Below are 20,627 nucleotides of genomic sequence, written 5' to 3' on the forward strand. Positions count from 1 at the left end.
CCGCAAGGGTGCGGGCACCTAGGAACAGCCGGAAGGGCCCGCGCCTCTGGAAAGAAGGACCGCCGTCCCGACCTGGGCGGTGCAGGGGAGGCCCCCTCAGCGGGTCTCTTGTCACTTACGGGCGGCTCCTCCGGGCAGAGCAGAGCAGGGCCGGGCCGGGCCGGGCTTGCGGGCCGCGGAGTTTGCTGACTCAAAGGCGCGCGGCGGCGGCAGCAGCAGCAGCAGCAGCGGCGGCAGCGGCGGCAGCGGCGGCAGCGGCGGCAGCGGGGGCGGCGAGCGCCCAGGAGCGCACACGAGCGCAGCCCCGCGCTCCCCGCGCACGTAGCGGCCCCGCGCCCGCGCTCAGAGCCAGCGGTCCGCCTGTGGACGCCGCGCCTAGTGCTTCCGCCGCCTCCGCGCAGCCCAGCCCAGGTGCGCCCCCACCCTGCCGAGCTAGCCTCCTGCTTCCTGAAATTGAGTTAGGGAGGAAATGACCCCATTAGTCCGGACGCTGAGGCTGGAGGTGATCCAGCAGCACCCTTCGGAATTCGCCACCTGAGTCACCTTAAGCTTCCTAACCCCGACCCCACAGTTATGGGGAGGATTGCCGATGGGGAGGAGGACGGATAAATAACGTGATAAACAAGAATGGCAGAATGTTCATAGCATCTAGGTGGTGGGCTTATGGGTGTTTATATAAAATTATTTCAATTTTTGTCTATGTTTGAAATGTCTCTTAATAAAATATTTGGGGGGAAAGCTAATGAGATCTGCCAAGGGATCTGACTGAGGAAAGCATTTCCCAAATGGCACCTGAGGCTGGGTCCCCACACCTGTTTGCATGGGAAACCACAATAATCACTTAAACTGCTAATAAGTGACTGAATGACACAGAATAATAAACATAGCCTAATATTTCATTTTTCAACCATGAATTTTCCCATTAGACACAGCTTGTCGCTGATCATCCTCCAGGGACCGTTCCAGGCCCACCTGAAAATGCATCTGTTCACCACACCTACATTAACTCCCTAACAAAACGTATAAAGATACAATGTTGTGTCTTAACATCTTGGATCTTGAAGTTGTATTGCTGAACCCTCAATCACTGGTATTTAATTTCCTAAAATTGCACCCAAGTCATGACACACAAGTGAATGCAACCATGATCACTTTTGAAAATCAAATTAAGCTGGTGTGGTGGCTCACGCTTGTAATCCCAGCACTCTGGGAGGCAGAGGCGGGTGGATCACAAGCTGAGGAGATGGAGACCATCCTGGCTGACACGGTGAAACGCCGTCTCTACTAAAAATACAAAAACTTATCTGGGCGTGGTGGCGCGCGCCTGTAATCCCAGCTACTCGGGAGGCTGAGGCAGGAGAATCGCTTGAACCCGGGAGGCGGAGGTTGCAGTGAGCTGAGATCATGCCATTGTACTCCAGCCTGGGCGACAGAGCGAGATTCTGTCTCAAAAAAAAAAGAAAGAAAATCAAATTAAAGTGTATTTTTTATATTCTTGTCCCTATGCTCCGCAAAGAAAAACATTGAGTAGAAAACAAAATGCAGCATGTATCTAAGATCCTAAGAGATTCTGTAAAATTAAAATCTTTCTGAACTTATTGTCAAGAGCATGACTTTACAGCTGTAGACAAAGCAGCAACAAACCCTTGGAGAGTCTACTGAAAGTCATTTGAATATCTGTTAGAATTATGACCCTATTAAGACTGGTAACTTGCAACCTGAATCCAGGAAACTTAAGTGATGGTCACCATTTTTAGGTTGTGGCATTTTTGTTATATCATCAGTGGGACTGGGTAAAAACTGGGACTCTACAGTGGTTAAGAAACCTTGCCTACTGGCCGAGCTGATGGCTCACGCCTGTAATCCCAGCACTTTGGGAGGCCGAGGCAGGTGGATCATCAGGAGCTTGAGACCAGCCTGGCCAACATGGTGAAACCCCCATCTCTACTAAAATACAAAAATTAGCCGGGAATGGTGGTGCATGCCTGTAATCCCAGCTTCTTGGGAGGCTGAGACAGGAGAATCACTTGCACTGGGAGGCGGAGATTGCAGTGAGCCAGGATCGCGCTACTGCACTCCAGCCTGGAGAAGATCACCATAAACATTGCTTTTAAAAACAAACATCAAAATTCTTAATAGATGAGCATTTTAACCCTGGGAAGACTGAAAATTGAGTATGAGATGTGTAAAAGATTCAAGCCTGAAATATTAATATTTTGTTTTAAGGAATCTGGGCACATTTGGAATTCTATGTACATGTTAATGGGTAAGACAACTTGGCCTACTGGAGTAACCATTTGCCTTGTACTTTAAGTTTTAAAATGTGTAATTTAATAGCTGGATACTAATGAGCTGAAGATAGTCTTATTAACTTAATAAAGTGTTGGAATCCTCACTACAATTTAAGATTTACCACATTTATAAATTTAATTTATTAGATGTTGAGTTACTTGTTAATCAGACAATTAAAGACCTTTACAAGGGAAACAAATATATTAAATTCACGAATGAAGTTTAAAATGTTTAGAGGTGATTAAGTCAATGGGATCAAACATTAATCAAATGCCTTTTAGGTTGATAAAGTTTGCTAGAGTTATAAATGGAATAAGATCAAGTGTGATATTGTAAAATATATATTTGGTCATCATCCCCATTTCCTGGTATAAAACTCTTAAAATCCTTAGAATCTCCAAAGTGATGTTTTTTTGTATGCTAATGAGTTGACTAGTCGCTGGCAGCCCCTAGGTAGCTTCAGGAAGGGGCTAGTCACTGGAAAGACCACACCCTGATTAGAGGGTCAGTACTTCCAGCCGCATTCCCCAATTTCTGTGGGGTGGGGAAGGGCTGAAGATTGAGTTGATCACCAATGAACAATGGTTTAATCAATCATGCCTACATAATGAAGCTTCCATAAACACACAAGAGGACAGGGTTCAGAGAGCTTGGGGATAGCTGAACATGTACAGGTGTATGGAGGGTGGTCCACCTGAGAAGGGCATGGAAAGTCCATGCCCCTTCCCCCATGCCTCGCTCTATGCATCACTTCATCTGTATCCTTTGTACCATCTTTCTGATAAATGTATGTGTTTCCCACAGTTCTGTGAGCCACTCTAGCAAAATTATTTGAACCTAAGGAGGGGGTCATGGGATCCCCAATTTATAGCTGATCAGTCAGAAACACAGGTAAAACAGCCTGGGCGGAGCTTGCAATTGCCCTCAGAAGTGGGAGGAGGCAATCTTGTGGGATTGAGCCTTCAACCTGTTGGATCTGACACTGTCTCCAGGTAGGTGGTGTCAGAATTGAACTGGGGCCGGGCGCAGTGGCTCGTGCCTGTGATCCCAGCACTTTGGGAGGCCAAGGAGGTTGGATCACTTGAGGTCAAGAGTTTGAGACCAATCTGGCCAACATGGTGAAACCCCATCTCTACTAAAAATACAAAAATTAGCTGGGTATGGTGGCCCATGCCTGTAATCCCAGCTACTTGGGAGGCAGAGGTGGCAGTGAGCCAAGATTCTGCCGCTGCACTCCAGCCTGGGCGACAGTGAGACTCCATCTCAAAAAAAAAAAAAAAAAAACCAGGAATTGAGCTGTGGTGGAGAACACCCAGCTGATGACGGCTGCAGAATTAACTGGTTGCTTGGTATGTGGGGAGAAACCTCCCACACCTTTGGTCACAGAAGCCTTCCATGTTGACTGTGGAGTGAGAGCAGAGGAAAAATTTTTTCCACAGAGTTAGGAAAACTTTAAAAACTAAGGAATAATTATACTCTTAAACTTGTAACTTTAACAAATCAAATATTCTAAAAATAGCATCAGAACAATATTTTCTGTGCACAAGAACTACTCTTGGAGGCACATACACACACAAAAAAACACATAAACAATTATGACCAGGCCAGGCATGGTGGCTCACGCCTATAATCCCAGCACTTTGGGAGGCCAAGGAGGGCAGATCACCTGAGGTCAGGAGTCCCGAGACCAACATGGCCAACATGGTGAAAACCCATCTCTACTACAAATACAAAAAATTAGCCAGGCATGGTGGCACATACCTGTAATCCCAGCTACTCGGGAGGCTGAGGCAGGAGAATTGCTTGAACCTAGAGGGGGAAGTTGCAGTGAGCCGAGATTGCACCACTGCACTCCAGCCTGGGCAACAGAGGGAGACTCCATCTCAAAAAAAAAAAAAAAAAATTATAACCATTTCTGCCTCTCTTGGTATAATGTCCTTCTGCTGGGGAAAGATATTTTATTCTGTGTCTCATGGACTATCTTCTCAGTTCTTTGTATTTAGGGCTGTAATGGGAGCATTTGAGAAACATTTTACTTTCTTATATTTGTGGTAGATGTACTACTACACCAGCTTCATAGGGCTGTTGTGGAGTTTAAATGAAATAACCCAGGTAAAGCTCTTGTGCTGGGTAAACAGTAAGTGTCCAGTAAATTTTAGCTATTATTATAACTTGATCCTTTTCTCCAATCTCACCTGTCTCGAAGCTAAGTGCACTTACTTACATACATTAAGGAAAGCCACCTCTACCCCCTGTCCTTCCTCTATCTCTTGGGAAAATTGCAAAACCCACAGAGAGTAAAAATGGAAGTTGCCTGGACTTGATGTTCAGAAATTATAGTTAACTGACAATATACATAACATTGTATTCAAAAACACTTTACCTTTACATTTACATGAATGGTTCTGCCTTCTTGGGACACCTGTCACAGGAAATATTTGCAGTGTAGGGAAGATAGTTTTTATCTTTCATCAAACAACTAATAATGGGATGTAAGAAAAAATTTAAACAAATGACAATTTGGATTTTGATTTCTGATCTTGTGATTATAATTACTGTTTTTTCAAAAGAATGAAATATAGATTTATGGTGAATAAAATAACCACTCTTTAATATCAATCTTATATAGTTTTTCAAAATATTTAACCTATGCACTCCTCTTCAAAAAAGACTAGAAAAACGTTTTGAGCGACCTTATCTATTTGTAAGACGAAAAGATTTAACTTCTCATCCATCCACCCACCTCCTTATTCTTGTTAGTGGACTACTGTTCTCCCAGTTAACACCCCAAACACGCTAACTTTGGCACTTCCTTTGACCCAATCCCTTCCTTTGATCCACTCAGGTCCAAGATCCATACATTTCATCTTGTCCAGGTCATGGTGGAACTCACCTTCTGTGTTCTAGTCTCCTGCAGACACTCTCAACTCTCAGAATCCTGTAGTAGCCTCTCTACAGTGATCCAATTTACTGGTTTTTCAAACTCCTTTAGCATCGGAACACTTTCTTCAAATGAACCCCATTTATAAAACAAAGAAAAACACAATTCCATTACTATATATTTATTTGATGAATTCAATTTTGTAGCATTTGCTAATTATAGAGAAATCAATGACCATTGGAAACTGTTTTGTTGAACACCAAGATTTGAAATCAGGGATTTGTGAAAGATCGTTGGAATCTCCTATCAGTGTCAACATCCCATTTTTTCCCTCTATTTGATTGCTCAATATTAACAAGATTCCAATCTACTCAGAGAAATATTTGCAAATGGTAACAATTCAGACATTTGAAAAAGGAGTAGCTGAAATTTTTGTTTCAAAGTTGAAGCACTAAGGGCATCTCACATCCTCACATTTTATCACTGACAAAATTTGCAGGTAAGAAGACCAATCCTCACTGTAAATGCTAAAGTGTCTATACTGGGAATTATCACCACACGACTTGCTGCATGTTCATTTGGCTTTACACGACTGACAGGAGCACACACCCAAGCAGAGGTAGGCACCTTGCCCAATATTCCCCAGGACCACCAAGGGATGCTCTGCAGTGATGTCCTGCTCATTCTGCTCTACCAAAGTAACTTCATTCCTGGGAAAGAGAAAACAAAAACAAAAAAGCCCTTGCATTATCAAAAGCTACATTTTAAGGCCTGACGTGGTGGCTCATGTCCGTAATCCCAGCACTTTGGGAGGCTGAGGCGGGCAGATCACTTGAGGTCAGCAGTTCAAGACCAGCCTGGCCAACATGGTGAAACCCCATCTTTACTAAAAAATACAAAAATTAGCCAGGCGTGGTGGCGCACACTTGTAGTCCCAGCTACTGGGGCAGCTGAGGGAAGAGACTCACTTGAACCTGGGAGGCAGAGGTTGCAGTGAGCTGAGATCGGCCACTGCATTCCAGCCTGGATGACATAGTGAGACTCTGTCTCAAAAAAAAAAAAAAAGAAAAAGAAAAAGAAAAAAAAAAGCTGCACTTTGAAAGCATTGGTTTCAATGGTGAATTTTATTTTATTATTATAAACTAAAAACAAATTGGTTGATTAAAACTGACAAAAACAAAACAAACCTTAGCCATTACTGAGCATATCAAACATAAACCCATTCCCAATCATCTAATTTCTAAGCCTTTGATATAAATTGCAGTATGGTATAATTGGCACCAACACTCAACTAAAGAACAAGAGACCAGTAGAGAAGCCATCTTCTTGCATGGAGGAGCTGGGTTTTTTTGTCTTGGGTGGGTTTGGGTTTCTTTAGTGCTCTGCATATAGCCTTTAGTACCTGTACACGTGGTACTAGTTCTGGATATTGGGTGCATTATAGTCTATAACCATGTGGAGGTAGTAGAGTACAGTGGTTAAGGCTCAGGCTCCAGCGCTGAAAAGCTTCCGTCTAATCCCCAAATTCTTTAGGCAAGTCACTTCATGTCTCTAGGCCTCAGTTTTCTTATCTGTGAAATAGTACCTATCCAACAGGGTTGTCATTAGGAAATAATAGATATAAATTACTAAGTCCAGGACTGCAACGAAGTAGGAAACAGCTTCATAAACATGATTTTGATGTTGTTATTTTTAGTGCACATCTCATCTTTCCTAAATAAATGGTCGCATAATATCCAAATGTCTTTATGACAACTTTTGCAGAAGAAAGTATGCCGATACTCATTTATACAATTTTCTGTGAATGGACATACACAGGACTAAGTTTTTTTTTAACAACCAACCTATGTATATGTATGAAATTCCTCTGAAAGGATAAACTTTGGTGAGGAGAAAAAAGGAGGTAGGGGCAAACATGAGAGGAGGATTGCTTTTTAATCTATATCCTTTTGAACCATTCAAATGTTATGTAGAGTGCATTCAACAATGTATAAACAGGCCAGGCGCAGTGACTCATGCCTGTAATCCCAGCATTTTGGAAGGCCAAGGCCAGAGGCCTGAACCCAGGAATTCAAGACTAGCTTGGGCAACATAGTGAGACCTTATCTCTGCAAAAAATAAATTAAAAAAAAAATAGTCAAGCACAGTGGTGCACACCTGTGGTCCTAGCTTCTCAGGAGGCTGAGTTGAGAGGATTGCTTGAACCCAGGAGGTGGAGGCTGCAGTGAGCTGTGATCATGCCACTGCACTCCAGCCTGGGTGACAGAGTAAGACCCTGTCAAAAAAAAAAAAAAAAAAATATATATATATATATATACACACACACACACTGTATATATATATTTATATATATACTATATATATTTCTCTATATACACTATATATAAATATATAAATAGATTTTTGTATATATTTATAAGATATATAAATAGATTTTTGTATATATTTATAAGATATATAAATAGATTTTTGTATATATTTATAAGATATATAAATAGATTTTTGTATATATTTATAAGATATATAAATAGATTTTTGTATATATTTATAAGATATATTTATATATTTTCTGTATATTTATACAGAAAATAGAGTATAGTGCATAAATAAATATAAATATTTTATTTATATACATAAATATATATATCTACATACACAAAGAGACAAGCACTGAAGGTATTGTAGAGGCAGCAAAACTCCACCTCTGTCCTCTTTTAGGCTGGGCTGGAGAATTAAATTCACATAAGACAGATTAACAGGACAAAAGCATGCAAGTTTATTTAATACAAGTTTTACATGGCATGGGAGCCCCCATAAGGAAATGAAGACCCAGAAGCAGTCACAGTTATTTTAACAAGGTCTGTACAGAAGTTTCTCATTCTCAACTTTCCATCCTTGATAAGAATGCTGTGGGGGTGGCTGGACGCAGTGGCTCATGCCTGTGGTCCCAGAACTTTGGGAGGTCCCAGCCGAGGCGGGAGGATCATGAGGTCAGGAGATCAAGACCATCCTGGCTAACGTGGTGAAACCTCGTCTCTACTAAAAAATACAAAGAAAAATTAGCCAGGCTTGGTGGCGCACACCTGTAGTCCCAGCTACTCAGGAGGCTGAGGCAGGAGAATGGCGTGAACCTGGGAGGCGGAGCTTGCGGTGAGCTGAGATCTTGCCACTGCACTCTAGCCTGGGTGACAGAGGGAGACTCTGTCTCAAAAAAAAAAAAAAAAAGAATGCTGTGGGGGTTTTGGGGGGGGTTTTGTTTGTTTGTTTAGAGACAAGATCTTGCTATGTTCCCCAGGCTGGACTCAAACGATCCTCTCACCTCAGCCTCCCAAAAAGATGCTGCATCTTTCACATGAGAATTTCATCTCCTGCTTTTAAGGAACAGAATGAAGGTCATATTCTTTTTTTTTTTTTTTCTTTGAGACAGGGTCTTTCTCTTTCACTCAGACTAGAGTGCAGTGGCACAATTATGGCTCACTGCAACCTTGACCTCCCAGGCTCAAGTGATCCTCCCACCTTAGCCTCCCAAGTTGCTGGGACTACAGGCACAAACCACCATGCCTGGATAATTTTTGTTTGTTTGTTTTGTTTTGAGACAGAGTCTTGATCTGTTGCCCAGGCTGGAGTGCAATGGGGCAATCTCAGTTCACTGCAACCTCCTCCTCCCAGGTTCAAGCGATTCTCCTGGCTCAGCCTCCTGAGTAGCTGGGATTACAGGCGCCTGCCACCACACCTGGCTAATTTTTGTATTTTTAGTAGAGATGGGGTTTCACCATGTTGGCCAGGCTGGTCTTGAACTCCTGACCTCAGGTGATCATCCCGCCTTGGCCTCCCAAAGTGCTGGGATTAAAGGTGTGTGTCACCACGCCCGGCCTTTTTTTTTTTTTTTTTGTAGAGATAGGGTCTTGCCATGTTGCCCAGGCTGGTCTTGAACTCCTGAGTTCAAATGATCCTCCAGCCTCAGCCTCCCAAAGTGCCTGGATTTGCATGAGCCACCACGCCCAGCCAGGGGCGTCATATTCTTAACCCATCAATATAAACAGACAGCTCACAAAAGAGGAAGTACCAATAACTAATAAACGTAAAAGGAGAATCAATTTCTCAACAGTTTAGTTAAAAAAAAAAAAAAAAAAAATTTGAGACAGGGTCTCACTCTGTCTCTGTTGCCCAGGCTGTAGTGCGATGGTGTGATGATGGCTCACTGCAACCTCAACCTCGCAGGTTCAGGTGACTCTCCCATGTGTCTCCTGGGTAGCTGGAACTACAGGTGCACACCACTACACTTGGCTAATTTTTTGGATTTTTCATAGAGGCAGGGTTTTACCATGTTGCATAGGCTGATCTCAAACTCCTGGGTTCAAGCAATCTACTCACTTAAGCCTTCCAAAATGCCAAGATTACAGTGTGAGCCACTGACTCCAGCCCAAAAAATTTTTTTAACTTTTATTTTATTTTTTTTATAGAGATAGGGTCTCACTATGTTGCCCAGGCTGGTCTTGAATCCCTGGCTCCAAGCAATCCTCCCACTCCAGCCTCCCAAAGCACTGGCATTATAGGCATGAGCCACCGCACCCAGCCAAGTCAAAAAAGTTTTGCATTGAGAATATCACATATTGACAACAGATAGTTTCATGCTTTGCTCGGGAGAGTATAAATTGGAAAAGCAATTTTAAAAATTTATTTATTATTATTTTATTTTTGAGACAAAGTCTCACTCTGTCACCCAGGCTGGAGTGCAGTGGCACGATCTCGGCTCACTGCAACCCCCACCTTCCAGGTTCAAGCGATTCTCCTGCCTCAGCCACCCAAGTAGCTGGGATTACAGGCATGGGCCACCATGCCCAGCTAATTTTTGTATTTTTAGTAAAGACAGGGATTTGCCATGTAGGCCAGGCTGGTCTTGAACACCTGACCTCAGGTGATCTGCCTGCCTCAGCCTCCCAAAGTGCTGGGATTTCAGATGTGAGCCACTGCACCCAGGCTGGAAAAGCAATTTTAGAGAGCAATTTAGCAATGTCCTATTGAAAGGACAGGCAAGCCCCAAAATTGGGGCTTAGGCTGGGAGGGTTCTTGGCTTCACCCAGGAAAGAATTCAAGGGTGAGCTGGTAGTGTTGAACAGCAACTTTTATTGAAGCAGCAGTGTACAACAGCAACTGTGGAGCAGGGCTACCCCATAGGCAGTGTGCACAGAATAGCAGCTCAGAGGTAGTTCAGCAGTCATAGTTATACCCACTTTTAATTACATGCAAATTAAGGGGGAGTTGATGCAGAAATTTCTAGGAAAAGCATGGTAACTTCCAGGTCATTGAGTCATTGCTATGGAAAGGGATGGTAACTTCTGAGTGTTGCCATGGCAATGGCAAACTGACAGGGCACACTGGTGGGCGTGTCTTATGGAAAGCTGCTTCCACCCTGGCCCTGTTTAAGCTAGTCCTCAATTTGGTCTGGTGTCCAAGCCCTTCCTCCAGAGATGAGTCCCACCTCCTACCTCACTATCAAAACTAAACTCTTATGTGCCTTATGGCCCTGCAATACTACCTCTCAGTATCTCTCCTACAGAAGCCCTCACGCATGTGCCTGAGAAGATATGTACAAGGGTGGACACTGCAGCATGGTTGGTAACAGCAAAAAACTGGAAGCAAGTTAAATGTTCACCAATACAGAAATGTTTAAATAATCCATAGTATATTCATAGTGTGGAATTTTATACATCAGATTTTAAGATTAGCAAAGGCTAGCTGCTCAACACACATAGAAGCTGATATGGCATTGACTTTTGAGAAAAGAAAAAGCTGCCGGGCGCAGTGGCTCACGCCTGTAATCCCAGCACTTTGGGAGGCCGAGGCAGGCGGATCACGAGGTCAGGAGATCGAGACCATCCTGGCTAACACGGTGAAACCCCGTCTCTACTAAAAAATACAAAAAAAATTAGCCAGGCATGGTGGCGGGTGCCTGTAGTCCCAGCTACTCAGGAGGCTGAGGCAAGAGAATGGCGTGAACCCGGGAGGCGGAGCTTGCAGTGAGCGAGATCGCGTCACTGCACTCCAGCCTGGGTGACAGAGTGAGACTCCGTCTCAAAAAAAAAAAGGAGAGAGAAAAAGTGTCATTGCAACTTGACTGGCAAGGAGACAGGAGGCAATTCTCAAATCTGTCTCTCAAGCACGGGTCTGGGGCAGGTTTTATGGGCAAAGGGGAACAATGGAGTATATAGGAAGATGCGATAAGGTGTGACCTGATTAGGTTCATGCAAAGAAGCAGTGATCTGATGAGATCATGCAATGAGGTCATGTTGGGTCCTCAGCTTTTAGAAAAGTCCATACTCCAACAAAACAGGGCAACCCTTGCTTTTTAATGTGGTCTTTGTTGCTTGGTCCAAGGTCCAAGCACTTAGATTCTGCCTGTGGTTGGCTTTTTCATTCCAGCTGGCTCTGAGGTCAGGACCTGGGCCTGCTTGATTCTTCTGGCTATACTCAGGTTAGGTGACTTGCAACCTGGGGGTCCTTAGAAGCTGAGAAACAACTCATCATTTTGTTACATTTTGTTGCTGACAATATTGAACCAGATTGGTCTAGTTCCAGGGTTACATATGGTTACATTGAAAGATCTTTAAGGCATACTGAGAAAGGCAAGATAGAAAATATAGTGCGCTACTTGTTAAAGGTGCAGGGTCTTGACTGCTACTTGTCAGGTTCTTGGCGTTTTGAACACAGAATTAGATAAAATGCACAGCAAAGCAAGGAAAGAATTAAGCAAGGAAAGCAGAGATTTATTGGAAACGAAAGTACACTCCACAGGGTAGGAGTACCTGGAGCAGTGACTCAAGGGCCCTGATTGCAGGCTCTTCTGGGGTCCAAATATCCTCTAGAAGTTTTCCATTGGCCATTTGGTGGATACCTCATGCAAATAATGTAGTGGCCCACGATCAGTCTGATTGGTTGCAGAAAGCAACCAATAAGAGGCTAAAGTGAAATTACAAAGTTACACTCCTATGCAAACATCTGATTGGTTGCTCAAAGCAACCAATCAGAGGTACTTTCAATTTTCCATCTGCCAAGCAGAAAGTGGGGGGCAGGGGCGGTTTGCAAAGGGAGTAGTGTTTGGTTCTTTTGATACTTAGGTGTTGAAAGTTGGGGTTTTCCTTTTGATTTAGTTCTAGGAAGTCAGTATGAATCGGCCTTAGGTTCCCTGCCTCCAGACCCTATTCTGCCTCACTGTTTATATTTTAAAAGTTTTTTTCATTTATTTATTTACTTATTATTTTATTTTGTTTTTAATTTTTTTCTTTTTTTTTGGTAGAGACAGTGGCATCTCACTACGTTGCCCTGGCTGGTCTCGAACTCCTGGCCTCGTGATCTTCCTGCCAAAGCCTCTCAAAAAGTTTTAAAATAATAAAACTTCTATTTTTCTATGTACATATATTTTTGTATGTGAACATACGGTCTAGAAGGACAAATTCAAACTTTTATAAGAGATTACCTCTGGGGAGAGGAATGATCCAACATGGCGGCTAGCCTATATAATACCTTTGTGAGAATTTTTTAAAGGTTACCTTTCTTCCAGACAATTTACTGCCATCTGCTGGAAAATTATCATTTAAAAATGTCAAAGGTACTACCCTGTGAATAGTGACCCCTAGGGTTGCTCGTGGCACAACTCGCACGTAGTCTGTGGCCTTAGAGGACATTCCTTGAGACTGAGATCAAGTTTTATTCTGAGGTCTATACAAAATAAGTCAATTTGACCACATGGATAAACACTAGCTTTCAATGTATTAAAATTTATTTTGTAACATTTCTATGTACAAAAGCACCTAAGTTTTGGAGAGGTGAGGTTCGTGGGTTAAATTGTGGGTTATGTCACTGACAAAATCAGAGACTCACTACTTCCAAGTGCAGGGAGGATTTGAGCAGCAGCAACTGGGTACTAAACAAGACAAGTTACCTCTGAGGTCTTTCCTTTCGAATAGCAGGAATGGAGGATATTCTTGCATAATAAAGTATTTTTCAGTACCAGGTGTCCATTTTCTTCCCTTCATGTTTCAAATCATGTTTTGGAGGCAGGAAGAATTCGTAAAGTAGTTGCAGCAATTGCTTCTGGCAGTTTACAGTATTTTTGCAATATTAAGCAATTCAAATTACCATTAAATTTCTATATATGTGAGTTTAGACACAACACCAGTGAAATGTGATACTGACTTTTATATTGTTAAAGCAAACTAAACATGGCCTGAGAAGGACTCTGTACTTCTTTTTTCTTTTTTTCTTTCTGAGACACAAAAAGATTTTTTGAGACAGGGTAGGAGTAGCTGGAGCAGTGACTCAAGAGTTTTGCTCTTCTCACCCGGGCGGAGTGCAGTGGTGCAATCTCAGCTCACTGCAACCTCCACCTCCCAGGTTCAAGCAATTGCACAGAAACAGCTGAATTGGCCGGGCGCGGTGGCTCACGCCTGTAATCCCAGCACTTTGGGAGGCCAAGGCGGGTGGACCACGAGGTCAGGAGATCTAGACCATCCTGGCTAACACGGTGAAACCCCGTCTCCACGAAACATACAAAAAAAATTAGCCGGGCGTGGTGGCGGGCGCCTATAGTCCCAGCGGCTCGGGAGGCTGAAGCAGGAGAATGGCGTGAACCTGGGAGGCGGAGCTTGCAATGAGCCGAGATCACGCCATTGCACTCCAGCCTGGGCGACAGAGCGAGACCCCGCCTCAAAAAAAAGAAAAAGAAAAAGAAACAGCTGAATTGGTTACAGGTTGGCGTTTGCCTTATGTGAACACAATTTGAACACTCGACAGTGTATGAGTAGTTAAAGGCGTGAGCCACTGTGCCTGGCCCTAAATAATTTACTTTCGATATTTCATGTTTAGGCTGGGCTCGGTGGCTTGTGCCTATAATCCCAGCACTTTGGGAGGCCGAGGTGGGCGGATCACCTGAAGTCAGTAGTTTGAGACTGGCCTGGCCAACATGATGAAACCCCATCTCTACTAAAAATACAAAAAAATTGGCCGGGTTGGTGGCACGCGCCTGTAGTTCCAGCTACTCGGGAGGATGAGACAGGAGAATCCCTTGAACCTGGGAGGCAGAGGTTGCAATGAGCCGGGATCTCACCACTGCACTCCAGCCTGGGTTACAAGAGCAAAACCTCGTCTCAAAAAAAAAAAGAAAGAAAAGAAAAAGAAAAAAAAGAAATCCGGCTGGGCGTGATGGGTCACTCCTGTAATCCCAGCACTTTGGGAGGCCGAGGCAGGTGGATCACGAGGTCAGGAGATCGAGACCATCCTGGCTAACACGGTGAAACCCCGTCTCTACTAAAAATACAAAAAATTAGCCGGGTGCGGTGGCGGGTGCCTGTAGTCCCAGCTACTCGGGAGGCTGAGGCAGGAGAATGGCGTGAACCCCAGGAGGCAGAGCTTGCAGTGAGCCGAGATCGCGCCACTGCTCTCCAGCCTGGGCAACAGAGCGAAACTCCATCTCAAAAAAAAAAAAAGAAACTGATCAAAAGGAAAATAATGTAGGATGGAACAAGACTTGGGAATTGGGTGGGATATAGTGAGAATGTCTTTTGTGTATATGACTCAGTCCTTTTTAAAAAAATGAAATTCGAATGTAATAGTTTGATATTTTGTCTGTATAAAAATATGTCATGTTGAAACATCAGTATCAGCTGCAACTAGCTGGGATCAAAAAAATTGTCATCTTTGGGTCACATACTATAATAACAGGTCACGTATAGTCTTTCATGTTTGGCTGCTCATAGCTTTTAAGTCTCACACCTTCCTCTTCCCCTCTGTCTCACACCTGGGCAAGCTGATAAAAGCTAGTTCTCCACCCTTTGGCACCATCAGGAAGTCCAAACACACATGGAACCCTCACCTGGCCCTACCTCCAAATATCCTTATACTCCCAGGCCAGTCTCTTTTTGCTCCTCTCTCAAGCTATTTTTGGACCTGCTTGGGAGCCACCCTACTCTCTACAGAAAGTCTCATTATATAAATAATAAACCTTTTCATGCCCTTATAGGGCGTGTGTGGCATTTTCAGCCTCAACATCCCAATCGCGTTTTTGTTTGTTTGTTTGTTTGTTTTTTTTGGAAACAGAATCTCACTCTCTTGCCCAGGCTGGAGTGCAGTGGCAGGATCTCAGCTCACTGCAACCTCCACCTCCTGGGTTCAAGCAATTCTCCTGCCTCAGCCTCCCAAGTAGCTGGGATTACAGGTGCCTGCCACCACATCCAGCTAATTTTTGTATTCTTTAGTAGAGACAGGGTTTCGCCATGTTGGCCAGGTTGGTCTCGAACCCCTGGCCTCAAGTGATCTGCCCACCTTGGCCTCCTAACATGCTGGGATTATAGGCGTGAGCCACCTCGCCCAGCTGCAACCACATTTTAAGTAGGGGCCCATACTATTTCTTCTCAGTGGCCATAACCTGTACCCTTAGCAAATGTCATTTATCTCAAATTCTTAGGTAATTAATTTATACGAATGCACTACAGATGCACCAAGGTTTAAAAATAGCCACGGCCGGGGGCAGTGGCTCACACCTGTAATCCCAGTACTTTGGGAGGCTGAGGCAGGCAGATCACGAGGTCAGGAGGTCCAGACCATCCTGGCTAACACGATGAAACCCCATCTCTACTAAAAATACAAAAAATTAGCTGGGCCTGGTGGCCAGCCCCTGTAGTCCCAGCTACTCGGGAGGCTGAGACAGGAGAATGGCGTGAACCCGGGAGGTGGAGCTTGCAGTGAGCCGAGATCGCGCCACTGCACTCCAGCCTGGGCGACAGAGTGAGACTCCATCACAAAAAAAAAAAAAAAAAAAAAAAAAAAAATAGCGCCAGATGAAGATCCACAAATGAGCTTGATCTATCAGTACTTAAAACAAAACAAAAGAGGCTGCTTGCAGTGACTTACTCCAATAATTACTGAAAAGCATGGTTTTTCACATAAAAAGTGCACTCTAAAATCCAAGAAAGAAAAATAAAATACACCCACACCTGCACTCATTGAAGTGATATTTCAGAACATCAGGGATAGAAAATCTATGAAGAGTGAAAAAGCAGATTACAGGAATGATGTGCACTGGTTACACACTTCTTAGCAACAGCAACAGATACCAGAAGTGCTTAGGGAAAATAACACAACCTAGAACTTTGTATCCAGCTGTCATTCAAGAGTGAGGTCAAAATTTTGAGATGCATGAAGACAGGGAATTTCCTACACACAGATCTTTATTTTAAGAATTATAAAAAGATGTGCTGCAGAAAGAAGAAAAAGATCTATTGAGAAAGTATAGAACACAAAATAGCAGCAGTGAGCACAGAAATTGATATTATGTGATAATAGCAACTCAGCCATTGACTTTTTAAAAAGTTTAACTCATCATTTTATGCTCTAAAAATTATAATTCATAGGCTATACAAGAAAATGTATATATTTGGCATATTTTTAAAAGGTTTCATATGGCAAAAGTTAGCATAAACAAAGTTGATAAACAACAGATCTGTGAACAAACAATGGATCTGTAAAAATGTAATTCAGATGATAGACAAAAGATTAATTTCTGTAACATACAACAAACTCCTGCAAACTGACAAAAAAAGATAGTCCAATGGAGAAAGGGAAAAGATATGAATAGGTAAATCAAGAAGAACACATCTAAATGGCTAAGAGCATATTAAAGTTTCAAAATCTGCAGTATTTTTTTAATTACAATAACAATCAGAAATCACTTAGTGTTCATCAGACAGAATATATCTACATATATATTCTGGTAATATATACATGCATATATAAAAGATTTGTAATAGCTGTTGCTGGCAGGGATGTAGGGGAAAGGGTGTTTCCACATTGTTCTTGAAAATGTGGAGTGTTATAGCATCTTTTGAAAAAGCAATTTACCAATATTTACTACAATTAAAAGTAAATACATCCTTCAAGCCCGAAAGTCCACTTCTTAGAATCTATATAAAAAGAACTTTATAAGGAAATTTTACTAAAGGATGGTGATTGTTTATAGGAGCCAAGAACCAAAAAAAAAAAAATTTGAACTCCTAACAATACAGAATGCCTGCATGGGTTGCATTTTATCCACACCATGAAATATTTTACAGCCATTCAGACTAATTAATTAGCACTCTATCAGCTGACTTGAGGGATTTTCATGATTGTAAAATGAAAATTAAGGTACAGCCAGGTGAGCTGGCTCACGCCTGTAATCCTAGCACTTTGTGAGGCCGAGGTGGGTGGATCATCTGAGGTCGGGACTTCAAGACCAGCCTGGCCAACATGGTGAAACCTTGCCTTTACTAAAAATACAAAAAAATTAGCCAGGCATGGTGGCGGGCACCTGTAATCCCAGCTACTCGGGAGGCTGAGGGAGGAGAATCACTTGAACCTGGGAGGCTGAGGTTGCAGTGAGCCTAGATGGCACCACTGCACTCCAGCCTGGGCTACAGAGCAAGACTTCATCTCAAAAAAAAAAAAAAAAAAAGGTAAGGTACTAAAACTGTATGATATGATCCAATTTTGGATAGCATACACAGACACACACATTTTAAAAACTGCATGTGTATATATATATGTATATATGTTTATATGTGTTTGTATATGTACATATAATTCTACCTATGTATTTCTATATACACGATATATATTTTTATGATCATATGTATACAAAGAAGAATATGAAAGGGCATATTAACTAGGTAGTTAATATGGCTCATCTGGAAGTAAAGATGGGAGTGTGTGAAGTATTCGTGTTGTGGACATGTTACTGGTGGACGAGATCCAAGTTACTCCGAGTTACTGGCAGCCCATCTGTAGGGGTCCCCAGCAACTTCAGTTCTTGCCTCCCCAGAAGAAAGAATTTGACTGAGGGACATAAAACAGAAGAAGGGACAAGGCAAGTTTCAGAGCAGGAGTAGAAGTTTATTTAAAAAGGCTTTAGAACAAGAAAGAAAGGAAGGTGTGCTTGGAAGAGACCCCAGGAGGGCACATGAAGGTAAAAGAGCCAAGTGCTCCATTTAACTGTGATCCTAGGACTTTATAGGCTCACCTCTTTCCCATAATTCTTCCCTTAGTGTGGGCTTTCCACATGTGCAGAGCTCTTCTCAACCTTGGGAAGTGAGCACATGTGGTGTGTTTAGGAAGTTGTATGTATGACCATGTGAGGCTTTCTTCCCTTTTTCCGGTGGAGTGTACCCGGAAGGTCATATTTTGCCATTTTGTCTCTTAGTGCACATGCCCAAGAAGTTTCTTTCTTCTCCCTGGCATCTGCATTCAATTAACACTTTTTTTTTTTTTTTTTTTTTTTTTTAGACGGTTTCTCTCTTGTTGCCCAGGCTGGAGTGCAATGGCGCTATCTCGGCTTACTGCAACATCCGCCTCCAGGTTCAGGCAATTCTCCTGCCTCACCCTCCTGAGTGGCTGGGGTTACAGGCACCTGCCCCCATGCCCAGCTAATTTTTTTTTTTTTTTGAGACGCTATAAGCATGTAATTGGGGAGGGCAGGGATGCCACACTCTCTTCATAGCAAATAATTGCTTTGTGTCTTTTAGGATTTTCCACTGTATCACCAGAGATTCCTGTAAGATAAAAATCTGTTTATAACGATCTGAGCTGATTCTGTTTTACATACACGCCCCCATTCCACATACACACAAAGAGAAGTATTTTTGCATGGTTTTAACATTCACTGAATTTTCCAGGAACCAAACTGCTGTGTAAATGTAGGAAAAATGTACTTTGTTTTGTTGGGAATCTTCCAAGTGTTGTTGACCATTTTGGGAAATCAAATTGTTTTTGGCCATGCATCTACTAGAATGTGAGTGTTAGTACAACATTCCTGGGTCACTACATTTGTAATTGCAAATTACATGCAGGCTAGCGTGGTGGCTCACGCCTGTCATCCCAGCACTTTGGGAGGCTGAGGCAGGCAGATCACTTGAGGTCAGGAATTCAAGACCAGCCTGGCCAACATGGTGAAACCCCGTCTCTAGTAAAAATACAAAAATTAGCTGCACGCCCAGCTAATTTTTTTGTACTTTTAGTAGATCTAGGGTTTCACCACATTGATCAGGCTGGTCTCGAATTCCCAACCTCAGGTAATCTGCCAGCCTTGGCCTCCCAAAGTGCTAGGATTACAGGTGTGAGCCACCACGCCTAGCCCATTTAACACTTTTAATGTTAATAGCTGTGGATCATCAGGAGATTGTCTCTCCCTGACACCCTGGGTGGGCTGCTAAATTATCGTTTTTAGAGAAGCAGTGTGATAATTTTTGAACCATTACTTGATGTTTCTAGTGGGTTGGGGGAGAGTCCTCTCCTGCCCCATTCATGCCTATCTAAATATCTGTAACAGATAGAGCTGGGGAGAAGTTTTCCAAATAAATACTGCAAGAATGATATGATTCTTCTTACTTACAATTTTATATATGTGTGTTTGTATAAAAAACAATAAAGGCCAGGTATAGTGGCTCACATCTGTAATTCCAGCACTTTGGGATGCCAAAGTAGGAAGATTGCTTGAGACCAGGAGTTCGAGACCAGCCTAGGTTGATATAGTGAGACCTTGTTTCTACAAAAAATTTAAAAATTAGCTGGGCATGATGGCAGGCGCCTGTAGTCCCAGCCACTTGGGAGGCTGAGATGGGATGATTGCTTGAGCCCTGGAGGTCAAAGATACAGTGAGCAGTGATTGTATCACTGCACTCCAGCCTGAGTGACAGAGTGAGAGCCTGTTTCTCAAAAATAAAAAATAAAAATAAGTAATAAAAGTTTAAAGGGTCAAATAAAAGTTGAGGCAATATCACAGATTAAATACAATCTCTATCAAAATCTCAGCTGATTTTTTTGCATAAATCAATAAGCTGATCTTAAAATTCATATGGGAATGTGAAGGTCTCAGAATAGCCAAAACAATCTTGAATAAAAGAACAAATTTGGAGGACTCACACGTCCCAATTTCAAAATTTGCTACAAAGCCACAGCAATCAGGATGGGCACTGTGGCCCACATCTATAATTCCAGCACTTTGGGAGTCCAAAGCAGGAGGATCAATTGAGCCCAGGAGTTGGGCAACATAGTGAGTCCCTGCATCTATTTTAAAAAAAGCTACAGCAATCAAGACAGTGTAGTCCTGCATAAGGAAAGACATATAGATCAATGGACTAGACATGAGTACAAAATGAATTCTTACATTTATGGTCAATGGATTTTTAGCAAGGGTGCCAAGATAATTCAATGGAAGAAAGAATAATTTTTTCAACCAATGGTGTGGGGACAACTGGATATCCATATGCAAAAGAATGAAATTGGGTTCCCTGCTTCACACCATATGCAAAAATTAATTCAAAATGGATCATAGCTAAGTGCAAAAACAACAACAACTATAAAACTCAGAAGAAAACTTAGGAATTAATCTTTATGATCTTGGATTAGGCAATAGTTTTTTAGATAT

General features: G+C 42.6%; 1 protein-coding gene across 1 annotated transcript in view; it reads right to left on the reverse strand.

Annotated features, from left to right (window-relative positions):
- Positions 1-233, reverse strand: part of SNX10 (sorting nexin 10) — an 83,139-nt gene extending 82,906 nt beyond the window's left edge. The window contains exon 1 of the mRNA XM_012496974.2: positions 120-233. The gene's annotated coding sequence lies outside the window, so the exon portion shown is untranslated. The remainder of the gene's footprint in view (positions 1-119) is intronic.
- Positions 234-20,627: the final 20,394 nt, after the last annotated feature.

Source organism: Nomascus leucogenys, chromosome 17 (assembly GCF_006542625.1).
Source record: "Nomascus leucogenys isolate Asia chromosome 17, Asia_NLE_v1, whole genome shotgun sequence".
NCBI lineage: Eukaryota > Metazoa > Chordata > Mammalia > Primates > Hylobatidae > Nomascus > Nomascus leucogenys.